General features: G+C 46.1%; 1 protein-coding gene across 1 annotated transcript in view; it reads right to left on the bottom strand.

Moving 5' to 3' along the window:
* Nucleotides 1-8,721: 8,721 nt before the first annotated feature.
* The window catches only part of KIF5C (kinesin family member 5C), a 164,652-nt gene continuing 145,770 nt past the window's right edge, over nucleotides 8,722-27,603 (bottom strand). Inside the window, exon 26 of the mRNA XM_040475008.1 lies at nucleotides 8,722-12,624. The gene's annotated coding sequence lies outside the window, so the exon portion shown is untranslated. The remainder of the gene's footprint in view (nucleotides 12,625-27,603) is intronic.

Genomic DNA, 27,603 nt, shown 5'->3' with positions numbered 1-27,603 from the left:
CAGTGAGTTGCCACTTTATGCCAGGCACATGGCTACAGGCTTAGATTCTCTTCTGAGAGCTAACTGCAGGGTATGAATTGTTAACCAAGGTCCACAGACCCTGGAACTGAATTCGGTATTCTGTGTCTACATACATTTTTCTTAAAGAGAGAATCCACAGTTGTCCTTAAATTTGCAAAGACGTTAGGGTCTCAGAACTGGTTAGGAATCACTGTCTTCCAGACTTAGCCAAGGGTCTTGAGGCCGGAAGACTTGTCAGAGATCCTGCAGGCTGTTCTCAGATATCCTTCAGGAGGAAGGTCACTGGGGATGCCTGCTCAAGAGGCAGATCACTGCTCCTGAGAATTCTGATTCCGGAGAGATGAGTGGTGTTGAATAAGCACTCCAGGTGCTACTCACCTACAGGCAAGCCTAGGAAACGGATTTCATCCAACTTCTCATTTCTCAGGTGCAGAAGCAAGCCTGGGGAGAGGTTGAGTTTGGAACAGTTCCCGCCGCACATCCACCGAGAGGCGTCCCTCCCCTCTAAGCCATGCCCTCACCTCACCTGAACAAAGGAAGAGAAATGTTAACTCTCTCCACAACCCAGGGTTCACATGAGTAGTGCTCTAAAAACAACAAAATGAGGCTTCTTTTTTTTTAAGTTATTTTATTTATTAATTTATTCATTCATTCACTTATTTAATTGAAGTATAGTTGACACACAATGTTACATTAGTTACTGGTGTATGACACAGTCATTCAACAAGTCAACATGTTCTGCTGTGCTCACAAGCGTAGCAAACATCTGTCACCATTTAACTATGACAATGCCATTGACTATATCCCCCAGGCTGTACATTATATCCCCATGACCTATTCAATTCCATAATTAGAAACCTGTACCTCCCACTCACCTTCACCCATTTTGTTTGTTTGTTTGTTTGTTTATTTTGAAAGAGAGAGAGAGAGAGAGAGCATGAGCAGGGGTGGGGGAGAGATAGAGGGAAAATCTCACGCTGGGTCCGCACTGTCAGCACGGAGCCTGATTGGGCTCAAACTCACCAACGGTGAGATCATGACCTGAGCCGAATTTAAGAGCTGCACGCTTAACCAATCAAGAGCCACCCAAGCTCCCCTCCCTTTCACCCATTTAGAAATCAGCCTTCCTTTTAGAGAAAAATAAAATGTGCAGCCACCTCTGTGTTAGCCCTTTAAATCTCAGAGAAACCCAGACCTTTCTTGCCCGGACTGCTACCTCACTCCGGGACCCACCCCCTCCACATACCCCACTGTATCCAGCTTTGCTATTTGAACAGCTGACGCTATTCAGCTCACACTTTCAAGTGACATCCTACAAAAATGTAGATCCTTTGTTCCACTTCCTAAAGCCACGGGCTAATTAGTCACTGAACAGGGAACTTCAGTCTGGTGCCATTTAGTTGTGTGAGGCCCGCAGCAGGAAACACTTCTTTCCTGGCGGATCTTGGCAAGAAATGAGTCTGAACCAAGAACAGAACAGGCAACAGCTACAGCAAGAATGGCTATCAGAGTTACGCTTCGGGGACACCCAAAAATGTCAGCGCAAGAATTATCTGACAAAATCCAGAACGTTTGCTTTTTGTCTGGTGAAATTCTCTCCACGCTTACCAAGGGCGGCCAAGGATACATAGGTTTCTTTGGGTTTTGGAAGTCCACCAATCACAGAATCCTAAAGCAGCAGCAAGTTGAAATAACCTCTCCAAAGTGTGTTGGGCAGCGAGCAAAATTTCCAAGTGACACACTGTAGAGGCAGTATGTCCCTGAGAAGACTATTAAAAGATACAGGTGGCCCCTTCAGGCAAGTGCTTGGCCCTGAGGCTGGGCAGCGAATCAGCTTTTCCATATTTATTCCTCAGTATGCTGCCTTACGCTCTCAGGGACCACGGATCATCGTGAATTTGCCGGGCTGTCTAAAACACATCCTCTTAGGGTTGCTTGCCCTCTTTCCCTCGGGTTTCGGAGCAAGCACTGAAACATGGACTACAAAGCTATGGGTCTGCTTACAAAATTGCTGGCTACAAAAATGTCCAAATGCCTTTGGTGGTGGGTTTCTAAACCCAGGATAGAAGTTCTTGATTATTCCGAATTTAGTTTCTACTTTTGAAGGTAACACAAACATATGGATCATCTTTTTAATTTGCTGAAGGTCAATGAGGAAGTGAAATGCCAGTGTGGAGAAAACTCTTTGTGTAAAATCAGAGTTCTATTACCGCTAACACACCAAGCAAAATCTTCCTCAGGACCTTTGCACTTACTGTCCCTTCTGCTTGGAACTGTCTCCAGATCTTTGCATGGCTGGCTCCTTCAGTCACTCACAGAGGCCCTCCCTGACTACTTGGTTCCAAGGAGACCAAGCCACCTGCTACCACAGCAGCCTGTTTTACTTTCTTCATAGCACTTACATGTATTCGATCATATTAGAAAGTAGTGTGCACTCGTTCGTCATTTGCCTGTAAGAGAATAAAGACTGTCGTGCCTTATTCCCCACTTCTCTCCAGCTCTGAAAACAACGCTGTGTACAAAAGAGGTGCTCAAATATTTCCAGAAAGAGTGAATGAATGCTAACATTTTGAGTTTATCACATAGAGATTGCAACCGTTCCTGTATGTCGCTCAGGTTCTGTGAATAAGCTCTGGTCTAAGAGTGAAACATGATTTCAGCCTCGTCTCTCTATGCTCCTTGGTAACCATGTAAACCTGGTTAAGACTATGGACTCTAGGGGCACCTGAGTGGCTCAGTCAGTCAAGCATCTGACTCTTGATATCGGCTCAGGTCATGATCTCACAGTTTGTGGGTTCAAGATCTTCATCACACTCTGCACTGACAGTGCTGAGCCTGCTTGGGATTCTCTCTCCTTGGGATTCTCTAAGCTCTCCCCAGCTCACACACTACCTCTCCACCACGCCTCTCTAAAAAAAAAAAAATTAAGGGGCACCTGGGTGGATCAGTCAATTAAGCGGCCGACTTCAGCTCAGGTCATGATCTCACGGTTTGTGGGTTTGAGCCCCGTGTCGGGCTCTGCCTGGAGCCTGTTTCGAATTCTGTGTCTTCCTCTCTCTGCCCCTCCCCCGCTTGCACTCTCTCTCTCTGTCTCTCAAAACTGAATAAACATTAAAAAAGGATTAAGAATATGGACTATACAGCGAGTTCCACCACTCCCTAGCTCTCCATACCTCAGTTTCTTTATCTGCACATGGGGAAAATAGCAGTACCATTCTCATCCATCCCTTGTTAAGAGATTCCAGAATGCACGTGAAAAACTAGCTATTATCATGAGCCATGCATGATCTACTAAGCACTTTACTTCCCAGAGAGCCACTCGGTTACTCCAGAGAAGAGTGGGAGCTACCGGAACTCTGGACTATGAACTGCCAAGGTCCAGTCCTGATCGCCAGGTTCCTGGCACACAGTTCACATGTGTACAAAACACTTCCACGCGACTAACCATCACGCAATGCTTGACCCAGGGACGTCAGGGAGGCGCCCACCGCCATCAGTTACCGTCACTAGCCTCTGTCTTTGCAGGCCGAGGGTTGGTGCAGTGGAGTGAAGTGTGGGTGGAGTGAGGACCTCTGGGCTCCGGCTGTCCGTGTGTGATGTGAGGGCAGTGTTTACCCTTGCTGGGTGGAAACAGATGATTTCTAATGTGCCTCCGTAGCCTTCTTTTCTACTCCAAGTATTGGTGATGTACACTTTATTTCTTCCAAGAACTCCCCACTTTATTGGCTTAATATAGTAAAGCGAAAACCACTTTAAAAGACACTATTTACTTACAAGTCATAGGGGAAATTAGGAATGAGAAAATTGAGATGGGCAAACAGAGGAGACTGTAATAGAAGGAATCTGAGCTCGAGAGCCAAGACCAACCATGTGACCTTGGACAGCTTAGTTCACCTGTTTGGATTTGTTTTCTCTTGGGTTTACGGCTGAAAGAAGATGAGTAGAAAGCGGAGGTCACGGTGGTAAGTCATCTGTTTATGAGCAGCAGGCCCACGCAGAAAGGACAGAAGAGCTTGCCCCGCACAGTGAGTACCTGCCTCCAGCGTGGTGCCAGGAGGAGAGCTTTCAGATACCAGGCTCTTTGCAGCAGAAGCAGCAGAGAGCTTGTTTCCAGATGCTGCCAGCAGCTGAGTAGGCTTTTGTGTCCCGGCTTTGGCTAAGTGACTCCTTGAGTGCCTCTCATCTCGTTTTGGGGAACTTGTCAAGCTCCTATGAAATGCTGCTGGGACGTAGACCCTCCGAAGTAGCTGTGATTTCTGAGATGCAGAATGGACTTGATGCATGAGGTGTCAGGACCTTGAGTGCAGCTGAGCCCTGATACGAACAGCCACCAGGCACAGAGATGGGACACCAGGCACAGAGGTGGACACCAGGCAGAGAGATAATGGACGCCAGGCACAGAGGTGGACACCAGGCAGAGAGACAATGGACGCCAGGCACAGAGATGATGGACACCAGGCACAAAAATGGGACACCAGCCCCAAACCCTCCTCATTGCAGGTTGAGGATACTCTTACCCTGTGAAACAGCCTAAGAGCAGCTTTTCCCCAAAAGGAAGGGCGGGGAGGTGTGGGAAAGGAAGAACCCTAAACAAAAAGCCACAATGAGATTTGATCTCACTGGGTGGAATCAGACAATTCCCAGGGTCTGCCATACTCTTCTCTGCTACGTATCGGGGGTGATAGGTAAAGGCATCATCGGGGTCCAAGGTGCGAATACCTTCTCCTAGGAAGCTTTTTATAATAACTGCTAAAAACAATACAACAGGCCCCAAAAGGAGTCACTTGTGCTAAGCCCAAACCGTCACTCAGTTTCAGCTCTTCCAGAAATGGAATCTTAAACCAGTCAACCAGGAATCACCTGGTCAGCACTAGTTAGGTAATCTGCCTGAGGGACCCCTGCCATCCTCTAAAGGAAAGTGACCTTGCCACAACCACTCTGCCCTTTTTCTTTTTCTTCTTCTTCTTCTTTTTTTTTTTTTGTCTTTGTTCCCACTCCCTTCTGCCTGTAAGTCTTTCATTCTGTACTGCTCCTCGGAGCTCCTTTCTATCTGCTAGATTCATGCTGCCCAGTTCATGAATCATTGCATAAGGCCAGTAAGATCTTTAAAATGTACTCAGTTGAATTTTGTCTTTTAACATAACAATCTCTTATGTTTAAGTGGCACTTTCATAGAATGCTGGCACACAATTTCTCATCTGATCCTCCAACCAATAGTGAAGGGTAGAGAGTAGTGGACCAGAAATCTCCTAATCCAGGTATGGAGACGAAGCCATTGAGATGCTGTACAGCCAAACAGCTTAATCATAATCCCACAGTGGTCAGTATGAAGTCGACTTGGATCCAGGTCCCAAGTCCATCATTATTTCTATTTTGGAATTAACTCAGCGGTTCTATAGTGGAGAGCCAGTGCTCCAGGGGTATTTTACTGTTGCGTGCATGTCCCAGAAGGGGGCACTGCAGAGCAGCAGAGAAGCCAGGCTAGTGCTTGGGGTCTGCAGGCCAGCAGCCACGATGGCACTGGCTGAAGGAGGTAGCTGCCCAGGACCTAGACAAACCTGCCATCAGCCTGTCCTTCTCAACTCTGTAGTAGCCCATCAGAAGCACCCTCAGACAGGAGAGGCAGAGGTAAAGGGAGTCTGTGGTAAAGCAGGGTGGGGGGGGGTGCTCACAAGGACCCCACTTGTGCTTTCCTGCCCCTTTTCTGCAGTCGGACTTGCATATGCATGTGTGGTATGGTTGGCATGTTTACTTTTTTGAAACCTGAAGCACTAAAATGAGGCTCTATTAATCATCCTGACAAGGCTGGAGGTGAGGTAGGGGTAGCTACTATCAGCAGGGCTCCCTGAGCAGCCTCCTCCAAGGCCTCACACAGACCTGGGGGGCGGGGGGAGGGGACCCCACCAGTGCCCCTCAGACCTCCCGTTCCAGCTGGCCCAGATGGGGCAAGAGAGCCCTGTTTTCACTTGGAGCTTAAACAGCAGAGGACATAGGTTATATATTTTAAAATGCAACCAGAGATAATTAATGTCCTAAAGAGGAAAAAAAAGTCAACACGAGTGAAGTTAAATTCTTAAGGCAATAAGTACGAAACTGACAGGAGTGACTGTAGCTTCTGAGTGTCTGTTACACAGAAAAAGAGTCTGACAATTGCAGTGGCTGCAGACTTCCTTTAGAAGGTGCATTAGCAGGCACTCCTGCTGTGGGGCATCCGCTTTCATTATTATTTTGATGATTCTTTACTAGCATTTGATTGCTTAATGTAATTCAACTAACAAGGAATTCTCAGATTCCTCTGAAAGGAGAAAACACAGAAACGTTGCAAAGGTATAAACCTTTGTATAAATTGTTTACAAAAGGGTTTTTGAGGCTGGTTGCTGGTTATCATCACCACCCCACCCTCCCCCAAACCCCCACCCAGCCCACATCACACCGAGCACTGTTCTGGGAGATATTTGCCAGCTCTTGAGAACACAAACCTTGGGACCAGACTGCTTGGGTTTCAAACCTGACTCCTCCTCCCAGCTGTGAGACCTTGGGCAAGTTACCAAACCTCTCTGGTGCCTGTTTCCTCCCCACTAATGTGGAGATAATGGTGCCTACCTCATGGGGTTATTAGGAGGATTAGATGGATTCATACATGTAAAGCACTTAAAACAGTATCTGGCACACAGCCAGAATCATCTCTCCGAATTAACTGATTGCTTCCCGCAGCTCTCTGGGCATTTTGAGGTTCTGATGCGGTTAACATGTCATCTGGGGCAAGTTTGCCAATTTCCCTAGTTTCATGTATATGTTTTGAAGGAGTAAAGTATCATTTTAGGTAAATTTTCTTTGAAGAGCTATCCTATGAGAATCATTTGCAGTATGGTCATAGGGAGGGGTGAGAGTTTGGAGGGTGCCAGACAGGGAGGACTCCCAGAGTAGTTGGCACTGAGGAGGCAAAGCAGATGGAGAATTCCAGCCTTTGCCATCCACAGTGTTATAAGTGGAAAGATCCGTGGGGATACCTGCAAGTCTTTTACTATTTTGAGCCCGACTAACCACACAGAAATTGATGTGTTCTTTGCAGATTGGATGAAGAACCACCAAACGCCAAAGGGAAAGTAAAAACCCCATGGCAGGATGCCTTTTGTCAAGTGGGCCCACATTCTTATTTGATGTGTCACCTGAGAAATGCCTCCTACTTCTCTTCAATTTATTATGTACATAAGACAAATCACAAGATGTAACCTGTCACAAATGCCAGAATTAAAGCTGCCAATACACACGTCACCAGTAATTACCTTTGCAGCTTACAGCTTCAGTTCCACATTCTCCCACAGACACTACAGCTCTGAATGTACTTCCAAGTCCTAGCTGGAGCACCATTCAGAGCTCCGTGGCACCGGAAACCTGGAGAACAACTTGCAGGACCCTGGGGACCAGCAAGGGGGGGAGGTGGGGGGGGGGTTAACGCAGCCCTCCTGTGTTGCAGAACCCCTGCTTTCAGGGACCTGTGGGGTCATTTCCCACTGATCCTGCAATTTGCTTTGTAATTGAGTTCTTTCAGAGGACTGTTTTTCTACCTCAAATACGCAGGCTTCAGCCTAAATATGATCCACGTGTAAAGTTTTACTATATAAGTCACCTTTAACGATCTGCTATCTAGAAACTGCCTCTTGCAAGTTCTCGGGAGAATAACAATTTCAAGAAAGATGGATAAGACATCATAAAAGCACATCATCAGAAGCAGTGCCCTCAATCCCACTTAGAAACGTTGACTTGGCATCCATCCTTTCCATTTTAACTGATTAAAGCAGTTTACTGTCTGGCTCTCATGCAACATTAACCAAACCAAGAATGAGAAGGAGGGTATTTTACATACACAGTGCCTGCAGGGCTACAGGATTCCAGTGACCTGAGGTATAGAAGGCTCCTTGCTGAAAGCAGATGAAGTCATCCTGCATTCTGCCTTTCGTTATTCTCCAAAGGCATCACAGTCCGGAGTCCTTTCATAAGCTCTCAGACCTATACATTAATACTAATATTCAGGTTAAACAGGAACACAAACACGCCAACCTTTCTCAAAAGATGCCAATAATCTTTCAATATACACAGGGCTCCACTGCATTAAAGAATGCCAGTGTGCTAACATATGGTTAGAGCAAGTGCCTTACTTGGGCAAGAAGAAATTCAGAAATCCAGCTATGACACTGGTCTATTGAGCTGTAACTCAATCTTACCTTAAAAAAAGTTTAAGATACTTATTTATATCAGTTGCCATCTTTTCACCGCTTAAGGAACAAATGCCAGGTTTTCTTGGTTCCTCGATAAAAAAATAAAAATGGGGGGGGGGCGCCTGGGTGAGCAACCGACTTCAGCTCAGGTCATGATCTTGCAGTTTGTGGGTTCGAACTCTGTGTCGGGCTCTGTGCTGACAGCTCAGAGCCTGGAGCCTGCTTCGGATTCTGTGTCTCCTTCTCTCTCTCAAAAATAAATAAATGTAAAAAATAAAATAAAATAAATGAATAAAATAGGTATTTGAGCAAAGTCAGAGGCAAAAACGTCAGTGCTGACTTTACTCATGCTTTGGGTCTGAGCAGCTGTTCGCTGAAATGTTCTTTTGAGGCCAAAAAATGGTTCCTCCTAACACTGGCATTGAGGCCTTAGGTGAGAATACCTTTAGGACGACTCACAAAAGAAAAAAAACAGACCAGACAAAGTTTAACTCAATTTTATTTTCCACTTTTAGTATTTTTCAAATTATACAACATGCAGTCTGCCAGAGTATCCATACATCTTCATTTTAGAACCTGGAGGATAACCAAAGTTTTCCACGGGCCAGGGGAGGGTTACTTCCAGATCTTTTGTTACATGTACTATATTACAGCATCATCACTTGATATAAGCGGCCATTGTCCCCTTCAAACCACCAAAACAATTCTGTCCACAAATTTTTTTAATGAAAGCTACTGTACAGAGACATAAAGCCCAGAGAAAACACATCTGCAGTACACATTACATACTTACACACTAAACATGTACAATCCTACAGGATGCCCTATTCCCCTTGTATCTGCACACAATGAAAACTATTTAAAATTGGTACACGATATGTAAATGTGTAAGCAGACTTCATGGAGCAGTGCTTCTTTCAGCAGTGACCTAGCCCTTATTCAATACTTTTAAACAGTCTAAATTGTTAGTGTTAAATGAAACCATTTTAGGCTATGATGGTTCCTTTAGTTTACGCAAGCTACTCAGGGTGAGACAATGAAGTGAAATCCTCCCCCTGCTCCCTTCCAGGGAAAAACTTCCCTAATATGTCATGTAGCCAGACTCTCAATGTCTCCTGCCCTGCTAAAAAAAAATACACTTCAAAGAGGGGACTGTCAAGACTTTTATTTGCTTTCAGTTATTCCTCTAGGAAAAGAGAACTGATAATTCTCCCATGAGTCTTGGGGATGGCTTGGTCTGGCCTTGGACAGAAATGTCCCTTCTTCATGTGAAATTAGGGCATCACAAAGTCACTAGATGGTACGTTCCAGACAAACATTTTTCTTCATTTATCCCAATATTACTATGAATTCTAATTTTTTATAATCATGGTACTATTTCCTTTAAAAGTCTGAATCCACATTTACTCTCCCTACTACCTGCCATTCAAACAAACCAACCGTACAGCTTTTGAAGAGATGAGGCATTTGTACAGAATTGTCTAGTAAACGATCAAAACACATTTGGCATTAATATATTTTAGTCTCCACCTATAAATCTTTTTAAGTCTTAAAAGCACTTTATGAATTGATAATACAGTCAATGAAGGAACATACTATGTTACAAGAATGCAATTGGTAAGTTAAATGCAACCACAAATCTTGATATCCCAACCAACATTTCTCTAATTTAACAATCCACCATCCTGCAGGTAGAGATTATTTGTATAAACCATCTGGCTATTCCCTTATAGCATCAAAAAGTAAACTTTCAAGAAGTAGCATGAAATATAAAATTATTCACAGAGGAGAAACACACACATTCTCTCTCTCTCTCTCTTTAGCAAAAAGCAGCATACAACCAAAAATATAATCATAGGCGCAGCCATTCAGAAGTGTGGTTTTTATATTTAGAGTACAAATGGAAAGGAGTAATAACCTTAAAAACCAAGGAAAATTGCATCAATGTGGCTTTTTAAAAAAGTGGCCTACAGAGAATATGGTCCTGGTATTAATTATACCAAGTAATATTTAGGGATCCACTTGAATATACTGTATTCCCCGATAATCTGCCTATCTTTTAGTCACAGTGTGGGAAAGCTAGCTTAGAGGTCCATAAAGATTGAAGCTAGGTGAACTGACTGGCTGATCAGCAAGTAGCAGAATTATCTTTAAGAGACCTCAAAGCCAACTTTCTCTGTGAATAAAAGTGGTGTGAATTTTGTCAATCCCTTGTGGAGATCAAGAAATATGGAACTACAAGTGAAACACATAGTTCTTTTTGAAACACGAAAGGACCAAGCGATTCTTGAGAAATAGAAAAGGGGTAACCACAGAAAAGTTACTTTGGAAAGAATCTAAAATAATCTATTAACAAGAGAGCCCCTAGAAAGAATTACTGACCTTTGTCCAATTTCCAAACATAAAGTAATACAGTTGCATGATAGACAGTAGGGTCACTCAACTACTAATTGGCAATCCTTTCCAAGACCAATGCTTCAGCCTCTAAAATCAGAGCCAAACATATTAATGGCAAGATTATAATCTATGGCATATGTTATTACCTGATAAGGTTTGCAAATGCTGCCCTACAAAGCCCCTTCTATCAGACTGTAAATAGCCATTGAGCATGTATAGCAGGCAAGTTACTGGCAATATAAGAAAATCAAAAGAAGAATTTTTAAAATGTAAATGAATGCAAAATTGTCATTTTAATGAAATAAATACTTCAGTAGAATTTGTCTTCTTCTTTCTCCTTAGTCCCCCCCCCCAAAAAAAAGCCAAAACACATAAACAAAGTGCAACATTTAACAAATAAATTAAGTCAAAGCAGCTTTGCTGTGTTAGGGAAATTTTACACAAGAAAAGTCTGGAAGTTAATTCACAGTCCTCAGTGCTTTACACACACACACACACACACACACACACACACACTTTGACTACGACTCACACAGCAAAGAGAAAACTCCATGTCTACCCGGCCTACACTTCATTCCTGTGGTGACAGCAGCAGGGACAGTGCCAGCTTCCTCATCGTTGGCAGGCACAGAGATAGGATGGATGCTTTCACTGAGATTAGTCTGGTCGTCACTGACTTACCCTCCAATTTGTCAAAACTAGTAGCAGCACACAAGACCAAGTTAATTGAACCTTTGTCAGCTTCCCTGAAGACTTTACTACTTGGAAATCAATCATTCTAAAATCCACAACTGGAAGCAAGAGTTGATTCAGCTTTAAATTCATGTGTTAAAAAAACCAATAGTTAAATGTAAAAAAAAAAACAAAAAACCCATCCATACCGAGTTCTTCTAATTCTGCTTAAGAAGATGAAATCTATCAATTTGAAGCCACAGAACAAACTCAAAAAAACAATCCGCAATGAAGGGTTAACATAACAATTTACAGCAACTTATTCACAGGCACAAATATTTGTCAATTACTCCCCTGCCGGAGGGCTTCCTTTTTCAACTGTGGGAATGAATGATCCTGGATTTCATCAGCAGTACCCCCTCAAGGCTTAAGATGGTTCCCTACAGGAAGAAGCCATCCCCAATGCGAGCTCCAGTAGGGTCAGGGAGGAGGAAGCGAGGAGGGGGCCACCCCATTTCCAATCACCTAACTTTGCAGCATTTTCAACACTCCTGAAGAAAGGATGTTCAAAGTGGGCTGGCTGAGACTAGTCGCTGCAGGTTCACTAGCAAGCAGCTCAGGTGAATTTTATGACTTTTCACATTTACATAGATGTGTTTGAATGAACAAATTCTACATTGCTACTGTCAGATTGTTTTTCTGCCTTGAAGAAATTTGTTTTGCATTTTAACAGGTGCCCTACTAAAAGTGTATTTCACAGATCCAAAGATGTGACCGGGATATTCAAAATGCTTCTTTGGGGTAATTTGTTTCGGAAAAGTGTTCAGAATGAAAATTTTGAACCTTATAGCAGCACTTTTTTTGTTGTTGTTCCCTAAAAATATAAAGTAATATGTTTATTTTACAGGAGACCAGACAGGTGCAGTGGAGCGTGATTCCCCGCCTCCAGGGCACTTGGATGTTCCCCCCAGGGAATGGCATGGAGGGCGTTTGCTGGGACTGTGCACTATGGAGAGAGGAGGCTCCAGGGACTGCCCAGAGACCACCCAGCACCCCGAAGCCGAGTCGTGGCAATGGTTCCCAGGGGTAAGTGGATCTTCTGTTAGTGTCCCCTTCAGATTTCTCAGGAAAAGTCCAAGCACACACCTCTACACACAGAAATTCTACACAGCTCAAATATCTGAAACTGGTGTACTGCAGATGGCTGGGGTAAACAAATGTAAAAGAAAATGGAAATTTTGTGTAGGAGGGGAAAAAAAATATATAGGAATTGGTGATTAATGTAGTCCTTGACATGCTGCGTGGAGAGCCGTATCTGTTGAAAAAGAACAAGAGAGAGAACATAGGCGTTAGGGAACACAGTGGAAATACACTCCTCAAAAAATGTTTTCATATTTAGAATATCTAGAGTATTTAGATATTTAGATGAATATTCTAGATATTCAGACCTGAGCTGTCCAATATAAATACCATGTGAGCCACATATTTAATTTTAAATTTTCAAGTGGCTCCATTAAAAAGCGGGAAGAAAGAAGTCAAATGAGTTTTAATAATATAGTTCATTTAACCCAATAAATTCAATACATTGTCATTTCAACATGTAATCATTATTACAGGTTGAGCTATCTTATGTTACAATATCACTATTGAGATACTTCAATTTTTTTCCCACAGTGTTTGCAATGTGGTGTATATTTTGCATTTTGACCACATCTCAGTTTGGACTTGGCCACATTTCAAGTCTCAGTGGCCACATGTGGCTAGTGGCTAGTGTATCAGACAGCACAGCTCCTATTTACTGCTTTTGATTTAAGCATTTAGCCCTGACCACAGTCTCTTCCAAAAGTCCCGTATCTATTGATACTGGTGATAGAGGAACAGAATGCATTTTCTCATTCCTAAGGAGTACTCGAAACACCTTTGCACTTGCCAGCACTTGGGATTTTAAGGCAGCTCAGACATGACCCCTAACCCAGGCTCTCTCAAGAAACAGATTCCCAGTCCCGTCTGAAAGGTAGGTTTCGCCTCCCTGGGCTGAGGAAGTTACTCGGAGGAGACATCCCCTTTGATTTTGCCCACCAGAGGTCCATCTGGTCATGCTCAGGTCTCCAGGATAAAAGTCTGGGCTAAGTCCTGACTCAGAGGCCAGCCCCAAGTGGCCTCTGTCGCCTTTGGACCAACTCTAATAAAGTCAACTTTCAGGAAGAAAGCAAAGGGTTCAGCTTCTTCCCACCAGCTGGAAGCCGTGGGTCTGCCAGTCATCTTCCTATGGGTTTTGTGCAGAGCTCAAGGTGCTTGTGGGATGGGGAGGGGGTGACAGCAGCGATAAGTAGAGCCTCGTCCTGGAGAAACAGGGAATTGCCTGGCACGGAAATATGACACACATAAGAAAAACCCACGTGTCCATCTGGTTTTAAAAGGAAGTCCATAACCTGACACATCACGCTGTTTTTCCCTCTAGAAGAAGGCTTACATCCAGCTTTAGTGCTCAACTGTGCTAAACATCTCAGATTCCTGCTATAGTGCTCTCTCCCTCTCTAGTTTTTTTCTCTTCACTCTCCTGACTCCTGTGTTATAATATTGTAAGTAACCTCACATATTTTGCATAAATAAGCAGGATGCAAATTATAAATAAATAGTAAAAATTCAGCATGTGTAAAGGGATTATAAAAAAGGTAGGAGCAAAGTGGGTAGGCGGGAGGGAAGAGGAGAAAAAAGACAGAAATTGTGTAGGAGAAAAGAGACACAAAAAATAGAAAGCTCATTTGGTAGCTACCACCTCTTGCTCCAATGGTGTAACTCCACAGGTAGAAATCTGCTCCATTAAAAATGGCTTCAAGAACCCTACATGATAATATTCATGTCCTGTTTAGAAGTTACAGAGAAAGATTTGTCTCTGGGAAGAGCATCTTGAATGCTTAGCCTTTCTGGTAAGATTTTGTGCTTATTATTAGGACAAGAGATGAAGACTCTAGAAGCCTGGTCATAGTTGTCACTTTAATTCAGTTTGAGCTGAAAACCAATAGGCTCTTGGATGCTTTCGGAAGACCACCACCTGGAGGCAGGGAGGTGGGAGCACACGCCTTAAATTGTAGGGTTAGGGTTTAACGTGAGGATTGCTGCCAACCTTGTTGACAGAGCCTAGGATTAAAGACACATACTTGGTGGGGTGGCCTCTGAAATGCCAGGGGACCACGGCCTTTCATTCAAACCCCCCACCCTTGCATGGGCAAGACTCAGCACGTTCTGGCCAGCAGTACGTTAGAAACAGGGGGCCACAAAGGAGACCCAACCTGCTTAGTCGCCTCAAGGCGGGTGAAAAGCCGGAGACGTGACAGGCTGTGGAAAGGAAAAACACAGGAACGCCCCCAATAAAGAAAGGGTCCTTTACCATGAAGAGGTCATTCTGCATTCTGAATTAAAGATCTTTACAGCCCATCTGCCAAAGCAGTCTTTCCAGCAAGCCCAAGAAAAAAGGATTCCCAAACATCCCCCAACGATCTGAATGCTCATCTCTTCTGATAAATCCAGAGCGGGGGGACATGGATAGAATTTATAAAAGTAAATGGGTTGGCCCCTGGAGAAACCATTTCTGACTTCCGATGGCAGAGAGCAGCCACCCAGCGAGGCCGGCAAATCTGGAGAACATTTAACACCCAGTTCTGTGGACCCTCTTGGATGGCTCAGAGTTGTTCCTCACTCAGCTGCAAGCAGGGTACTGGCTGAAGTGACTTGCTACGAGGCTGTCCCTGGGCCTCTGCCAAACTGGAGATGGAAATTCAGAGTGGCAACGTGTGACCAGACTTAGAAGGAAATAAAATCGCCTTTCTTTAGAAGGGGTGGGGAGGCTGAAGAAAGAAGCTAATTATACAAGAGTTTTGCAAGAACGTATTTCGAGATTTTTCTCCCCAACTTTAGCTTTTGCAATTGCTTGCAAGTGGATTTATGCTTAATCCAAACAGTACATAGTTTTATCTTCTCCTTTGCCTTTCTACAGTTCAATCCCCACATTATAAGAATTACCAATGGAACTTCACGTACCACTGCTGAATAGAAGTGGGTTTATCTCACAGGAGCAGTAGTGCAATCTGCTGTGGAGGGAGGGTCGCTCTTCCTTCCGGCTCCTCGTGGTTGCTTCCTTTGAGCTCACAGTGCTGGTTTCTAAGTCCTGTGCCATAGGCCCGTCTGCAGTCACTTCTGGCCTCTCTCCCCGAGTCCCACTTTGTTGATGCTTTCAGGCCTGTCCCCACATCCACCACAACACTGGCCCTAGTTCTTGCCACACAGCATTCCATTCCCTTCCACTCCTTCCACTAGGACCTTCCACTCTTCTTTCACATCACTCATTCAACACCCAGCGAACCCTGGGTGAAGAAGGTGCTATGATCATAACTTCTCCATGCCCAAGAATCCTGTCTGGAGTGACAAGGCTGGGCTTTTTTAATTCAACTCAAATAAACACACTGCACGGACAGAATGCAGGAGCAGAGAGGGGAATCCAGTCCTGTCCATTAAGCCAAATGTTAAACAGATTTGCAAAACTGCAAAGCAATGCCATTCTGCTGTTTTTGTTTTGGAAAATAATTACTTTTCATTAAAAGTGGCATTTTGGTTGACAGTAGTGATATCTAAAATTTTTGTTTCAATTTATATCAATAGTATAAAACATATCAAGAGACATACCCCAGGAATGTAGAAGCTTTTTGATGTCAATACTTTTTAAGACTATAAAGGGTCCCAAGGCCAGGAACTTTGAAAACTGCTACACAGCCGATCGGACTTCTTGGTCCAGGATCCACAACTGACAAGATGTGTGATCCTGACAGTTCAGGATCTCTGTAGAAGATAGGATGGCCCTGGACGAGATAATGTCAACACGTGCCCGTTCTGTGCCAGGCCCCCGCCCGAGCTCTCTGTGTATAGTAATGCATTTAATCCCCATAGCCACCCTGTAGGTCAACATAGTCATGTGGCACATTTCAGAGGGCAGGGAGGCACAGACGGATGCAGTAACTTACCTAGAACATGGCCAGGCTGGGATTCAACCCCAGGCAGCTGGGCTTCATATCCTGAAGCCACAATCACCCCGCCTGAAGCAGAGTCCCCCGCTGCAGGTACATTCTTTTGACTCAATCACTTAATTACTAGGGTTTTCCAACAGCAGTAGCAAGTTGAACAGCCCAGTGGCTCAGAGGTAGACCACATGTGTGGCTGACTTAAGGATCCCACATGACCTGCTGTAAAGGAGGCTCCCTGACTGATGTTGTTGGAGAAGTAAATAAAGTACGCCAAAATGGCCAACAGGACTAACACAGACTCTGGTCTCTAGCTTAGAGACCCCTCCTCCGGGTTCTTCTTTTGTTTGCTGTGCATTCAAAAACCCCCACAGAAATGGAGGCTGTCGGCTATAAATGACCCTCCCCACTTGCATTCCAGGCTCAGACTGTGGAGAAACAGTTTCCTCTGAGCCCACCAGTGTTAAATAAATCTCCAATCCACCAAGATCTCCAAGTGCCGCTTGGTTTTTCTGCCAGCGTTCCAGTCTGGTTCCGTAACATACTTGGTTCCCTGACCAGGAAACCCAACCGTGCTGGCTCATTGTTGCCACCTGTTTGGGAAAACAGCGAGGCGGTGATGGAGTGAGGGATCGCAAGGGAGAAGGTGCGCCCTGCCTGAATTTCGGCAGTCTCCTTCTCGGTTGCCTTGGGCTGGCCCCACTCCATTGTTCCCACCGGACTCAGACCTGGTAGATGAGGACCTGGACCCGACATCGGAACCGGTAAGGCCGGGGCTCCAAAGAAGTCAGGCCCACCCAAAAGGGTGGAAGGGGGACCTGATCAATCCTTGGAAGCCTTAACAGGTCTCACAGGTAGAGAATTTTTGCAGGAGGGAATGTAATAGACTCTGGTGTGTGTGTGTGTGTGTGTGTGTGTGTGTGTGTGTGTGTGAGAGAGAATGTGTGGCTCAGCCAGGCTTGCCAGTCGAGTTCGAGTTTGTGGCTCCACGGACAGGCACCCTTAAGGTCCCCAAGAGTCTACGGAGTCTACGGAGTCTAAATGCGCTCTCCTGTGCGTGGTGAGCGTATAAGGTCCAGGGCGGTATTGGCTCAGATTCCGATTGCAAGTCACAAAGCTGAGTCCGCTACAGCCAAACCTCACCTAAAGTTTCCCTCAGGAATGCGACCAGAGAGAAGTGTCTGATTGCTCCTCTCATCCATCCCTTTGTCTTTGCGACACCGAATACGAGAAAGAAATTAATAATGGGAAAAAAACAGAGTAAGCCTACGATTTTAGAGGTCATGCTCAAAAATTTTAAAAAGGGATTTTCAGGCGATTATGGGGTGAAAATGACACCCAGGAAGTTAAGGACCTTTTGTGAACTAGAATGGCCCATATTCAATGTAGGATGGCCCCCTGAAGGGACATTGGATGCTCAAATAATGCAGCGGGTTTGGCTAATAGTCACTGGGAACCCAGGCCACCCTGATCAATTTCCATACATCGACTCCAGGCTTGAAATTGCCCGAAATCCCCCGCCTTGGGTGTGATTCATCCTTGGGTGTGATTCATCGTTAGCAAACAGAGCCCGGCAAAGGTTTTAGCCACTTTACCTGGAGGCTCACCCAGGGAGCCAAAGAAGCGACCCACCGCTCCTCTAATATTTAAAGGAGACGCTCCTCTAATATTTAAAGGAGACGAAGGAGACCCGGAGGAAGATATTGTCTTTCCACCTCCTTATGACTCGCCAAGCTCCCTCCCCCTCCCCCTGAGCCTGAAACTCCTCCCCCATCTCTCTCTCCACCAGGGCCACAGTCACCACGCCACCGCCACCGAAGTCACTGCCACCGCAGTCACCGTCACAACCACCACAGTCGCCACAGCAGTGGCACCACCCATCTCCCCATCCCTCTGGACCCGGAGAACCCTCCCCCACAAGGGCCAGCAGCCAGACTGCACCCCAGACCCAGACCTAACGCTCTCCAAATGCCTGTAAGGGAGACATGAGAGCCTGAAAGACAGAATGAGGATGGAATAGTCCAGCCCAGCCGTTCCATGATGTATTATCAACCTTTCTCCACAACCGACCTCCTCAACTGGAAACACAACACTCCATCATACTCTGAAAAGCCACAAGCAATGGTCAACTTGATGGAGTCCCTCTTCCAGACCCACTGACCAACTTGGGAAGACTGTCAACAGTTACTCCGTACTCTGCTTAATACAGAAGAAAGAAGAAGGATAAGAGAAACACGACAGTACCTAGAAGATCATGCACCTCCAGGGATTAATGACCCTGCTGTCTGGGCTCAAGCTGCCGCACCTGAAGAACGCCCAACAAGGGATTTCACCACAGAAGAAGGACAGGCCCACATCTGATGATATCAGGAAGCCCTCCTCTGGGGAGCCTTAGCTGGAGCCAGAAAGCCCATGAACAAGACTAAAATATCAACAGTCATGCAGCACCCTGGGGAGTCTCCTGGAGACTAAACTACTATGAAAGATTATGTGAAGCATACCATGTATATACCCTGTTTGACCCCGAGGCACCAGAAAGTCAGCAGATGGTAAATACCTCTTTTGTGGCACAGGCTGCCCCAGACATCAGAAGAAAACTCCAGAAGTTGGAGGGCTTTGTTGGGATGAATATCACTCAGCTGATAGAGGTCGCCAATAAAGTTTTCATGAACCGAGAAGTTGCAGCCAAAAGAGAAGCAGAGAGAAGACTAAAAAAGAAGGCCACCCTTCTCACAGCACTAAAAGAAACAGACGCTGCAAAGATGGGAAGACCCCAACCACCCAAAGGGGGGAAGGCCAGAGCCCCCTTAGCAAGGGACCAATGTGCATACTGCAAAGAGAAGGGACACTGAAGAATGAATGTCCAAATCGGAAGGGGCCCTCAAAACCCAGCCATATCGGGAAGAACCTCGAGGCGAGAACCGTGTTGGTCTGGCTGGGGTAGAATCGGACTGAGGGGGACCGGGCTCTTTCTCTCTTGGCCCCCATGAGCCCACAATCGAAATGAAGGTAGGGGCCGAACAATAACTTTCATGGTTGACACTGGGGCTGAATACTACGTTGTTACTTCCCCAGTGGCGCCCTTAAGCCAAAAGACGGCAACCATACTTGGGGCTACTGGGACACGGGCAATGCAGCAGCCCTTCTGTCAAGCTCAACAATGTGAACTTGGGGGTCACAAGGTCCAGCATGAATTCCTGTACTTACCCGACTGCCCAATTCCTCTCCTGGGCCGGGATCTGCTCTCCAAACTTGGGGCCCAGATAACTTTTGAACCCACTGGACACACTAGCCTCCAATTAAACCCAAGGCAGAAGAAAACCCTGGTCTTGGCGATTACCCTGCCAAGGGAAGAAGAATGGAGACTCTTCTGCACCCAGGCCTTACCTGTAGCCCCTCAGAATTCAGGCTTACATTCCCCTCTGTATGGGCTGAAGATAACCCACCTGGACTAGCTTGGAGTTGGGCCCCCATCATTGTTGACCTGATTCCTGGAGCTCAACCTCAGAGACAAAGGCAGTACCCCCTTCCACTCGAGGCTAGAATGGGTATACAAGAGCACCTGACCAAGCTCAGAGAAGCAGGTATCCTAACTGACTGCCAATCAGCTTGGAATACCCCATTCTTGCCAGCCAAGAAGCCAGGAGGAGGATACCGACCAGTACAGGATTTGAGGGCCATTAACAATGTGACTGTTTCCTTACACCCAGTGGTTCTGAACCTGTATACTCTCCTCAGCCAAATTCTGGGGTCAGCCAGATGGTTTATATGCCTCGACCTAAAGGATGCTTTCTTCTGCCTCCACCTGGCTCCTCAAAGTCAACCATTGTTTGCCTTTGAATGGACTGAGCCCATTACAGGGCGCCAGATGCAGCTGACCATACGACTTCCCCAAGGTTTCAAGAACTCGCCCACTCTTTTTGGGGAGGAAGTAGCTGCAGACCTCGCCGACTTTCCGAGGGAAACCACAGGGTGTGTCCTCCTCCAATATGTAAACGCCCTCCTCCTTGCCAGCGACACCCAAGAAGACTGTAAGAAAGGTACCAAGGCCCTCCCCTCCTGCAGCTCCTGTCCTATTCGGGGTATGGGACCTCTCGGAAGAAGGCACAGATTTGTCAGCAGCAGGTCCGATACTTAGGCTTCTTCTTCACAAAAGGAAAAAGAGAACTAGGACCGGAAAGGAAGAAAGTTATCACCACACTGCCACAGCCCCAAACAAAACGAGGCTTGCATGAATTTTTAGGGGCCACAGGGTTCTGTCGCATTTGGATTCCTGGATTCTCAGCCATAGCAAGGCCCCTCTATGACTGTTGAGAGGGCCAGACCGGAGCCCCTCGCAGGGGCTGAGGAGGCAAGGGCCACTTTCACAGAAATAAAGTTGGCTCTGGGATGAGCCCCAGCCCTGGATTTGCCTGACACAGAAAGGCCCTTTAACCTCTTGGTACAGAAAAGGACAAAATAGCCCTTGGAGTGCTCACTCAGAGTATGGGGCCTTGGCAATGGCCAGTGGCCTACCTGTCAAAAACACTTGATCCTGTGGCTGCAGGATGGCCACTGGGCCTCAGAGCGCTGGCAGCCACAGTCCTGCTCATCAAGGAGGCAGACAAACTCACGCTGGGACAAACACCTAATGTTAAGGTCCCACATGTGGTCATGTGAGCACCCAAGGATATCGTTTCCTCTCCAATGCTCGGCTGACACAATACCAAGGCGTTCTCTATGAAAACCCAAGGGTCACTCTCGAAACAGTAAGAACACTAAATCCGGCCACCTTCCTTCCCACGGAGGAGGGAGGACCCAACCATGACTCTTCCGAAGTAGTGGATGAAGTCTATGCCAGCCTCCCAGACCTCCAAGACCAGGCTATAACAAGCCCGGAGATCACCCTGTTCAGCGATGGGAGCATCTATTTACAAGAGGGCAGCCGAAGAGCAGGATATGTGGTAACCACAACCACCGAAGTTCTGGAAGCCAAGGCCTTGCCGGAAGGATGGTCAGCACAATGGGCTGAACTGTATGCCTTAACCCGAGCCCTCATCCTTAGCAACGGTAAACAAGTTAACATCTACTCTGATTCCTGGTATGCCTTCGCTACTGTGCATGTACACGGGGCCATCTATAAAGAAAGAGGCCTCCTTACTGCTGCAGGGAAAACTATCAAAACCAAGGAAGAAATACTAGAGCTTCTTGAGGCTGTATGGCTACCAGACAAGGGGGCTATCCTACACTGTAAGGGACATCAGAAAGGAGATGACCCCGTAACTCAAGGAAATCGCCTGGCCGACAAAACAGCCAGAGTGGCCGCCTGTGGTAACCCAGGCAAAGCTCCTACCTACACTATGACTCTTGCGCCCCAGAGGGAATCCTCCCCGCCCCTGTACACAAACGAAGAAAGAAGTTGGGCCTCGACAGAAGGGGGCACACCAAGCAAAGAGGGATGGTGGGTCATGCCAAATGGGCACATCTTTGTCCCGTCGTCTATGGGAAAACACTAGTGAAGGAGTATCACCAACTCACGCACCTAGGGAAAACTGCACTAGAGGCCCTCCTCAAAAAGAACTACTGTATCAGCCAGCTGCCGCCATTCTGCCCAGCTGTCGGTGAACAATGTGTAACGTGTGCCAAAAACAATGCTTGGTCTGCCCCATGGCCCCCTCCGGGCAGGCAAAGGATGGGGGCCGCCCCTTTTGAAGACTTGGAGGTGGAATTTACTGACATACAACCAAATAAAGGGTTCAGGTACCTTCTTGTAATAATCTGCACACATTCGGGATGGGTCGAAACATTCTCCACCAGAACGGAATGAAGTCGCGAGGTGGCCAAAACCCTTCTACGGGAGATTGTGCTTCAGTTTGGTCCACCCTTAACCATACACAGTGATAACGGACCTGCATTTGTGGCAGACATTATACAAACCCTGACAAAGTGCCTCGACATTACTTGAAAACTGCACACTGCTTACCGACCCCAGAGCTCAGGGAACGTACAGCGGATGAATCGCACCCTCAAGGAAACCCTCGCTAAGTTCCACCAAGAGACTAATCTCCCATGTCCAGATTTACTACTGCTGGCCCTCCTGTGTGCCCGATGCATGCCTGGAGCACTAGGATTCTCCCCTTTTGAGTTATTATATAGGCGCCCCCCCCACCGCCCCCCACCATGTTCAGGAAAACTCCCAGGAGACCTACACCAGATTGGAGACAAAGGAATAAGAGAACAGCTTCAGACCTTGAGGGCAGTCCTAAACAAGTTACAAAGATACACCACAGAGAGGGCCCCAATTTCCTTAGGGACCCCCGTTTACCCCTTTCAGCCAGGAGACTCTGTGTGGGTCAAAGATTGGAAGAGGGAACCTCTTAGACCATGGTGGACTGGGCCTCATACTGTTATTCTAACAACTCCTACAGCCCTTAAAGTTTCAGGTATCACCCCCATGGGTCCATCACTCCAGAGTTAAGAAGGCCAACTCAGAAGAACCCACAATCTGGCGAAGTGATCCAGATCTAGTCAACCCGCTTAAACTGACCCTCAAAAGGGAAACTGGCCCCTGAGACCTCCAGCCCTGCTCCAGCCACACCCCGGAAGCTGGCTGACCTGCGCACGGCAGAAGCCTGAGGAATCAACGTGTGAACCTAGCCTAGGGGTTTGGATGCGACTCTGCCAGCCCTTGCCCCTTCCTGGTGCCATAGCCCTGATTTTACTTCTTACTGTTGGGCTGACAGAGACTGCACCAACAAGCTGGACATGGGACAAAAGATGCATGCTGGGTCTCACATACCTCCTCTGGATGGGAGGATTATTAAGTATTGCCTGTATATTATGATAACCTCTCTCACCCTCACAATGGCCGCTTACCCACTTTGCCCCCAGGATTGTTATATGACAATAAGGGGGTCAAGGGCATTCAGCGCCTTCACCTCCCTCCACAAAGATTGCTACAAGGGAAAAACACCCACTCTGTCAGTCCCTCGGTGCCCCAAGGGCTAAGAATTGGACCATAGAGATAACCCAAGATGTCAGGACCCCATGTCACAACAAGGGCCTCCAGAGAGGGAAGTGAGCTTGCTACACTTACCTTCCTCAATGGGGGATCTTGGATGGGGAGGGGTGCAAGACAGGGCCCTTCAAAAAGCTATAAAGGATACCCAGGATAGGGTAATACAAGCCATAAAGGCAACCACCCCCCGGGCAGCCTACCAAGGTTGAACCTTTCAGCCTTCAATCAGATGCTTAGCAATTCCCCACTCCAGCCTTGGGCCAACACTACACTACAAGTCCTCCATAAAGTAGATAATCACACCCAAACCTGCTGGATGTGCTTGCCCCTCAGCAGTAGGGCTTACTTAGCCATTCCTATCCCTTTGTCCTGGGAAGCTCCTGAAAATCTCAAAACCAACACCTCTGTCTTAATTGGACCCCTGGCCACTGGGGTCCCTCTCACTAATGCTGACAATCTAATCTGTATGTCCCTGAAGGTATGAATGCTACCACTCTATGCAGAAGAAATATAACCTTAAAGAGGAATGCAACCCTGTGTTCAACCCCTGGGGTGTTCTATCTGTGTTCTAATTTGGCCTACCGATGCTTAGAGGCCAACTGGACTCAGATATGTTATTCTGTCTTCCTAACCCCAGAGATATCCGTGTACACTGAAGATCAGCTCCTAACAAACTTTAGCCCCAAGTCCAGGACTAAACAGGCAATCCTGCTACCCGTTCTGATAGGAGCAGGAATTGCGACAGGAATAGGAACTGGAATAGGGGGCATAGGCTCATCTGTAGGACTATACCATAGACTATCTCAAGAGCTAAATGAAGACATGGAACGGGTGGCAGATTCTCTGGTAACCTTAAAAAACCACATAAACTCTCTGGCGGCAGTGATCCTCCAACATAGTTGAGCCCTCAACCTCCTCACTTTAGAAAAAGGAGGGTCTTGCATCTTTCTGGGGGGAGGAATGTTGCTATTTCGTAAACCAGTCAAGAATAGTTACAACTAAGATTAAGGAACTCCAGGAAAGAATTCAATGTAGACAACAGGAAAGTATCAATCAATGGAAAGGATGGGATCTCACAGATTGGGCATGCTGGCTTCCTGCCCTGGCGGGGCCCCTCCTCTCCATAATTTTACTTGTATCCATCGGCCCTTGTATACTGAATGCTGTGGTACGTTTTATTGAAAACACTGTTGTTCGCCAAACTACTGCCCATATCTTAGCCCTCCGAGAGTATCAACCTGTAAAACTGAAAGGTGATGCCTACTAAAAGTTTTTTTTTTTTTAAGGCATCAAAGGGGGGGAATGTTGGAGAAGTAAATAAAGTACACCAAAGATGGCCAACGGGGCTGAAACAGACTCTGGTCTCTAGCTTAGAGACCCCTCCTCTGGGTTCTTCTTCCTTTGTTTGCTATGCACTCGAAAACCCCCACAGATATGGTAGCTGACAACTGTAAATTACCCTCCCCACTTGCATTCGGCGCTCAGACCTTTGGAGAATCAGTCTCCTCTGAGCCCATCGGTGTAAAACACATCTCCAATCCACCAAGATCTCCGAGTGCCGCTTGGTTTTACCTCCAGTGTTCCAGCCTGGTTCCGTAACGATTTCACCACTTCAGGGGGTTAAATTTGGTAAAGCAAATTCTCACCTACCCTCTACGTACAGAGTGAACTCATTTCTGCTATGAGCACGAGCCAACTTATACATTTTAAGTACATTTTTTATTTGTGATTAAATGGACATAAAAACCGGGAGAATGGTCAAAGTAGACCCCGTCACTGATGCCAGATGGATGGATCCAGTTATTCAGGACAGAGAGAAGAGTAACAAGCAGGAAAGACAGTGATTTAGAAAAGCAAACAGAGGATAAACGAAGTGCCAGCTTGGGAAGCTCAGCCTGAACCTCAGGATAAATTAAGGACCAAACAATAAGGGCCTTTTTGTTCTGCAAGTCAAACGCTCAGAAAGAAAACTATTCTGCCTGAGGTGGAGTGAGGAAAACAATGAAGGGAGAGAGCAGGGTGGGGGGTTGAGAGAAGGTGGAATTTCTTAGATCAAAGATAGAGGCCCAAGTGGACCCAAAGTTCAGGGCTTTAGCTGAGGGTAGTAAATGAGGGGAAATGGCTGGGGACATTCAGAGGCAAATAAATTTGAGGTTTAAGTGCTAAGCTAAAAAATACTGGACTTCCTGTCTCTAATGTACACGTGGAATTTGCCCTTTTGGGTGTAGCTTACTGTGACAAGACTTCTTAGACTAGAACATTATTGATGCATTCCAGATGTCCGGGCCAAGCCTGAAGGTCCCTAAAAGTGTCAGGCATGCAGGCAACATAGGGTCCAGGATGTCAGGCCCTCAGTCACAGATGACCATTATGGCAACAAAAGGGGACAGTTGTGAAAGCCTGTAGATCTGTTAGGTGTCCGCTTCCAGCCCACAAACATTTAAGAGTTAAAGATACTGTTTTTTACTAACAACGAACAAATATATTCACAATGAACCTCCTGAAGTAGTAAAACCTGAAGAAGACAGAGCCATCCCATAGTGACTGTCACTGACCCAGGGAATGTCACACAAATCAGGGATACAGAGGCCGTAACAGAACACCTGGTCTGCTTTGATGGTTCCACCTGCCAGGCGGCCCTGCTAGAAACCACAGTCCTGCTTTTCCAGCGTTGTTTTCTTTATGCCTCAAAACACGAAATCACAGTCTGAAAACACGGAACTGCTTCTTCTTCTTTTCTTTTTTTTAATGTTTATTTTTGAGAGAGAGAGAAACAGAGTGTGAGCTGGCAAGGGGTACAGAGAGAGGGAGACACAGAATTGGAAGAGGGCTCCAGGCTGTCAGCACAGAGCCCAACGTGGGACTCGAACTCGCAAACTGTGACACCATGACCTGAGCTGAAGTCGGATGCTTAACCAACTGAGCCACTCAGGCGCCTGGAACTTCTTCTTCTGTAAGAACCCTAGTGGGTCCCTATTGCTGTACCATTGTGATTTTACCAAATATTTTATCAAAGCTTATCAAAACTTTATTAAATAGGCTACAGTTTCTAGACTTAATATATATGGTTTTTAATAAAAGTACAGTCCTCAAGATATCAGAGTCTTCATCTACATCAGCAAAGTGAGGTGCATCCTGGGCCTGTGGTTCATTTCACAATTATTTTCTTTCTTTCTTTCTTTTTTTTTTTAATGATTTTCAATTTCACCTTTATTTTTGTTTGTTTGTTTGTTTGTTTGTTTTGAGAGAGAATGCGTGTGAGCCAGGGACAGGGGCAGAAAGGGGAGAGAGAGAGAGAGAGAGAGAGAGAAATTTTTTTAAGTTTATTTATTTTGAGAGAGACAGAAAGCTAGCAGGATGGGCAGAGAGAGAGGGAGAGAGAGAATCCCAAGCAGGCTGAGCTGTCAGTGCTCAGAGCTGATGTGGGGCCTTGATCAACAACTGTGAGATCACAACCTGATCCAAGAGTCGGACACTTAACCAACCGAGCCACCCACCCGGCTACCCCAGAGAGAGAGAGAGAATCTTAAGCCCAACTCAGGCTCACTCCCCGGACCCTGGGATCACGACCTAGGCTGAAATCAAGAGTTGGATGCTCAACTGACTGAGCCACCCAGGTGCCCCTCACAATGTTTTCAATTTTACATTTTCCTCGCCACAAAAATCTGAAGCATTAATATGTGCATATTCTAAATTCTCTAGCTGACTACCTTGCAACCAAACATTCCTGCATACCTTCAGCCCCACATGCATTTTCTGCTAAGACCAGACCAAGTGGGATCTACTCCTTATCACTTAAATAGCCTCTGGCTAAAGCTGGACCCGCAGGATGATAATGAGTTCCAGCCACTAGAAGGTGAATTGGCTGGAAGGTATGGCAGTGGTTTTCTTTTTTTTTTTTCTCTCTTTTTCTTTTCTTTCTTTCTTTCTTTCTTTCTTTCTTTCTTTCTTTCTTTCAGACTTTATTTATTTATTTACTTATTGTAAGTTTATTTATTTATTTTGAGAGAGAGTGCAAGCTTCAGCCAGGTACGGGCAGAGAGAAAGAACCCAAGCAGGCTCCATGCCTTCAGCGCAGAGCCTGAGACGGGGCTTAAACTCCAGAACTGTGAGATCATGACCTGAGCGGAAATCCAGAGTTGGGTGCTTAACCAACTGAGGCACCCAGGTGTCCCAAGACTTTATTTTTAAGTAATCTCTATACCCAATGTGGGGCTTGAACTTACAACCCCAAGATCAAGAGTCACATGCTGTACCAACTGAGCCAGCAGGCACCCCTCAC

The sequence above is a fragment of the Herpailurus yagouaroundi genome, unplaced genomic scaffold (genome assembly GCF_014898765.1).
Source record: "Herpailurus yagouaroundi ecotype Mexico unplaced genomic scaffold, PumYag 140, whole genome shotgun sequence".
Taxonomy (NCBI): domain Eukaryota; kingdom Metazoa; phylum Chordata; class Mammalia; order Carnivora; family Felidae; genus Herpailurus; species Herpailurus yagouaroundi.
This window is presented reverse-complemented; position numbering and strand designations above follow the sequence as displayed.